This window comes from Ascaphus truei, chromosome 2 (assembly GCF_040206685.1).
Source record: "Ascaphus truei isolate aAscTru1 chromosome 2, aAscTru1.hap1, whole genome shotgun sequence".
Taxonomy (NCBI): Eukaryota; Metazoa; Chordata; class Amphibia; order Anura; family Ascaphidae; genus Ascaphus; species Ascaphus truei.
The window spans coordinates 86,013,265-86,019,000 of NC_134484.1; positions in this window are offsets into that span (position 1 = coordinate 86,013,265).

The following is a 5,736-nucleotide window of genomic DNA, read 5'->3' on the forward strand; positions in this document are numbered from 1 at the left end:
TACAGAGACCCCCTTCTAGAAAATAAATAAATAAACAAACAAACAAACAAATAACCAGACCTATCAGCGAGCACACTGGCGGCATGAGAAACTGTTGAATCTAGGTTTGTGGTTGATCACAGCCTTGGCATTTAAGCCCAGCACAAACAGTTCCTTTTATCCCCACAATTCAAGTGCCCTGAAGCCCCCTTCCCTCCGTTTGCTGAGACGCGGCGGAGAAAAGAAAATGATGTTTTGGGAATCTCAGCACTTGCCAGGTCACTGGGGAGGTCAGTGAACTTTTGTGGAGAAGACAGGGGAGAAAAAAAGAAAAGAGGCAATGAAATATCCTGCTTGAGACAGCTTACAAGCACATGTCCCATGCTGTCAGGTTGATAGGCTCCGAGGTGACATTTGCAGCTTGTTGTCCCGTTGCCAAGCTGAACGGTTGGTGGGCATTACGTATGTGAAAAGATTGCATTCTCTCTCCTTCCCAGTCAGTGTTTTTGACTGAGCATAATAGGGTTATTGTGAGAGATTAAAAGACATCTTTCACTGCAGCACGTTTAGCACCTAAGCAGAGTCATTGCAGAGCAGGTAATGTGGCACAAACTGACCGTGGATGTCACTGTATATTAGTCAAATGTAAAAAAATGTGTGAGCAGTTATGTCTGAATCCTTATCATATGCCCGTGTAAATGAAATCCGGTGTCACTCTTGAATAACTGTCTATGACAGCATAGTCTCAATAAGTAGGTATAACATTTAGGGTGGACAAGTTGTGACAGTCCCAGGATAGTAGGCATCTTTCTGTCAGATTTATAACAGAAAGTGCAGACATAGTGTGGATGTGATCCGCTACACAGATTCACAGTCACTAAGGCTGGTGGATAGGAAATCCATACCAGACTTTACAGGGGTTTTCGCTCACCTGCTCTCCTAATTACTAGAACAGGTATTTAGGGGCCTATGCAGAGAGCAGCGCTTTTTAAAATTGGAGAGGGGAATAAAAAGTAGGTTTAATGGAGAGTTTTATTCTCCATATGCAGAAATGGGCGAAATCCGCTATATTTTGCATTACTGCATGTGGAGAATTGTAAATGAGGAGATGCGCGCAGCTGAAAGGGGGAAAAAAAAATCGCGCATTTTTTTTTCCCTATAGCCGGCGAGCTCCTGTTTCTTGACAACTTTAGTTGGTGGAGAAAATTGACGAAAATCGCGCCAAAAACAGCCGCTAGATGGCGAGCGCGCCTTTCTGAATTCAGATACTTTTCAGACTGGCGAGATGTAGTTTCTCGCCAGCCGCGCGGCGAGATTTTGAAATAGAAAAAAAAAAATGGCGCGTTTTCCCTAGCTCGCCATTTTCAGCTGTTTTTAGCGTGATTTTCTCCAGAAAATGGCGAGATTTCAAATAGCGCTGCTCTCTGCATGAGGCCCTTAGAGCAGAGAGTGTTGCTTTTTCAGTCTCTCTCTTAGAGGCTTTGAGGAAAACTGCTGCTCCCCAGTATCCAGTTCGGGGTAGACAGCCCCCCCCACGTCTTGCAGCATCTGAGGATCTAATGGGACACAGTCCCCATCTCACAGTTAAGGACTCAATGTTATTATACCTGTGTGTTATTTAAAGTTGGTAACTGGCTTAGCCAGCCAATATTGCAGATAGAGATATGCATGTGAGTTAGACAGGAGTAGATGTTTCCTTTTATTGTATTGTATTGTATGTCTTTATTTATATAGCGCCATTAATATACATAGCGCTTTTATGATTTATTTTGTTCTTAATGTAACGGTGTTTAAAAATGTGTACTGTCAGTAATGGAAGAATAGACCGTTGAAGGTTGAGGGCTGAGTGCCCCTTGTGTGTATACACTTGTTTGTAACCCTTTTATACAAACCAAACCCTAGAAGTCTGTGTCAGCAAGAGCCTGGGCTAGCGGCAGCGCTATATAAAAGGAGCAGTTTGCCACAAAGTGAACATGTAGCCTACCAATAAGGTATAAATAATAATAAAAAAAACCCTTATACTGGTTATAGTGCATTAAAATTTTAAAAACGATGGTATTGTGCTTGCGAAAACGAAATCCTGGGGTGGTGGAGGGATAAATTAAAATATTTAGGAACAAAACTTTACACTAAAAATGTGAGTCTCACTGACATTATTAATAAGAATAGGCAATTTTATCGATTGCTACCCACCTTTTCCCTGCCATATAGATGTACCTGGTATATCGCTGGCCCTAGTTCTATTGACATACAGTACTGTACCAGGTCCGTCATGGTAAAAATGCTATTTTCTAATGGATGATCGAAACAGAAACCAGCGCCCCTTCACTTCCGCGACTGACAACTGACGGAGATGGAAATCTGGTGGCAGTCGGGTGCTGGCAGGGAAAAGGTTTGACGTTGTTAAAAGACAGAATAGTAAAAACTACCTATGTCTTGATAACATCAGTCAAAATATCAGAAAATTATTTTTTGCTAATGATATGTAACCCTCATTGCCCGGCTCTACAGGAGCTCACATCGAGTTGGATATATATATATATATACAGTTGTGTGAAAAAGAAAGTACACCCTCTTTGAATTCTATGGTTTTACATATCAGGACATAATAACAATCATCTGTTACTTAGCAGGTCTTAAAATTAGGTAAATACAACCTCAGATGAACAACAGCACATGACATATTACACGAGTCATGATTTATTTAACAAAAATAAAGCCAAAATGGAGATGTTATGTGTGAAAAACTAAGTACACCCTTACTGCTTCCATAGGAATTAAGATGCTAAAGTAGCAGACAGGTGCTGCTAATCGATAGAAAGGCAGAGCACTACTGTGTATCCAGAAAAAAGTAGAGAGGAGGGTGCGTATCCCATAAAAAAGTTATTTATTGGTCATGGAAAAAAAGGGCAAAGGAGAGCCCTACCAACGTTTCACGCTTCTCAGAGCGCTTTCTCAAGGTATACATATCACAACTTTATTAACATATATATAGGTACAAGATAACATAATCAACCAATACTCACAGCCCAAGTGTGGCATGGAGGGATCATTGCATGGATAGTGTGGATGCGTGTGCACTCGGAGCCCCAGTGACGTGCACACTTAGGGCATTATGATGACGCACCTCCCCCGCGTCCCGCGGCCTCCATTGACATAGAGGTCTTTTCCCTTAGTTGGTTACTGCGCAAGCGCATACCAATGGGGGTTGTTAGACCTCATATGCCTCCGGATTGGTAGATAGGGGCGGGGCTAGTTGTCATCAGCCCTGTGCACAGATACAAGATATATGCACACTTCAGGAGATCATTAGCAATCAGAGAGGGCGGACCACACTTGGGCTGTGAGTATTGGTTGATTATGTTATCTTGTACCTATATATCTATATATCTATATATAATAAAATTGAAATTTGTGAGGTTGGTGCTAGATGTGGTGAATCTGATTGTTCCTCAGCCTCTGGCCAATCAGATTGGTGGCTCTATGACGTCACCCAACTGCCACTCTCTTCTTCTCCTCACCCGCAGCTCACCTTCCCCCTCGGCCTCACCAACTGACACACACAAACACACACACCTCTTCACCCTGCTCACCTCACCCCAGGGAATCCACCAGGCTTACCTGGGCCCCGGCCTGCAGCAGCATGCGGGTAGTGTCACCGCCGACACAGGCTCCGCGTGGGGGGGGGGGGGGACCGCCTCCGCCTCCCCCAGCCTCGTCTTCCCCACCACACCACATCTAGCTTCTCAACACTGAAGAGGTTAAGCGCCGTGGGACAGGCAGTGGTCTGGGCATCCCCCGGAAGGACCCTCCTGCTGCCCCTGGTAAGATGGCGGCACCCAGCGGACAGGCAGTGGGCAGGCAGCCTCCGGAAGGACACCCTTCCTCCTGCAGCTGCCCCCGGTAAGATGGCGGCGCCGAGTGGACAGGCAGTGGGTGGGCAGCCTCCGGAAGGACCCCTTCCTCCTGCAGCTGCCCCCGGTAAGATGGCGGCGCCCAGCGGACAGGCGCTGGCTCAGGGGGGGGAGTCAGGAGAGAGTGGGGGGAAGAGAGGGGGGGAAGAGAGGGGGGGAGAGGGAGTCAGGAGGGGGGGAGAGAGGGAGTCAGGAGAGGGAGGGGGGAGGGAGTCAGGAGAGAGGGAGGGGGGAGGGAGTCAGGAGAGAGGGAGGGGGCGAGGGAGTCAGGAGAGAGGGAGAGGGAGTCAGGAGAGAGGGAGGGGAGTCAGGAGAGAGGGGGGGGAGAGGGGAGTCAGGAGAGGGGGGGAGAGAGGGAGTCAGGAGAGGGGGGGGAGAGGGAGTCAGGAGAGAAGGGGGGGAAGCCCACTGACTGACACACACACTCACTGACACACACACATACACCCCAAACACACGGGGGGCACGGAGCTGTGAACAGGGGGGGGGGGGGACGGAGCTGTGAACGGTGGGGGAGGGGGGAAACAAAGCATTGAATGGGGGGGGGAATCGTAAGCTGTGAACAGTGGGGGGAGGGGGGCGCAGCTCTGAACAGCTGTGAAGAGGGGGGGAAGGGAGTTGAGAGGGAGGATGGGGGAGCCAGAACATTACATCATGGGCAACGCCGGGTATATCAGCTAGTATGTTAATAAAGTTGTGATATGTATACCTTGTGAAAGCGCTCTGTGAAGCGTGTAACGTTGGTGGGGCTCTCCTTTGCCCTTTTTTTTCATGAACAATAAATAACTTTTTATGGGATACGCACCCTCCTCTCTACTTTTTTCTGGATATACAGTAGTGCTCTGCCAGTTATCTTCCTTTCTATCAGTTTACCCTTCGGACGGAAGCACACCTGGGGACCCCTTACCTGTGGATCGCATGGACTGTGCAGCACTCAGAGGGAGTTAACCGCTTGCTACATGTTTTCCTGCTCAGGACTTTATTAAGACTGTTGGTACATCCTAGGGTGTGATTATGCTTATCTTTCCTGGTTTCACTGTCTACATAGCGTCACTTATTAGTGAGCTTATTATCCAGGATTTGCAACCCAGTACCTGTGTCCTATCAAGTTTATATTCAGGGGTCCCCCCACGAATATCTGGCTATTCACTCATTCACCCATCTCACTGTTGTGGTCTTTAGCATTACGCACTCACATTGTGTAGGTGCTGCTAATCAAATGCCCTTGATTAATTGATCATCAGCAAGTGTGACCACCTCTATAAAAGCCGAAGTTTTAGCAGTTTTCTGGTCTGGAGCATTCAGGTGTGTGTTAACACAATGCCAAAGAGGAAATACATCAGCAATGATCTTAGAGATGTAATTGTTACTGCCCATCAATCTGGGAAGGGTTATAAGGCCATTTCCAAACAATTTAAAGTCCATCATTCTACAGTGAGAAAGATTATTCAAAAGTGGAAAACATTCAAGACAATTGCCATCTTCCCAGGAGTGGACGTCCCTGCAAATTTACCACAAGGTCAGACCGTGCAATGCTCAGAGAAATTGCAAAAAAACCCCAAGAGTTACATCTCAGACTCTACAGGCCTGTTAGCATGTTAAATGCTAAAGTTCATGACAGTACAATTAGAAAAAGACTGAACAAGTATGGTTTGTTTGGGAGGGTTGCAGGAGAAAGCCTCTTCTCTCTAAAAAGAACATGGCAGCACGGCTTAGGTTTGCAAAGTTGCATCTGAACAAACCATAAGACTTCTGAACAATGTCTTTGGACAGATGAGACCAAAGTGGAGATGTTTGGCCATATTGCACAGTGCCACATTTGGCGAAAACAAAGCACAGCATA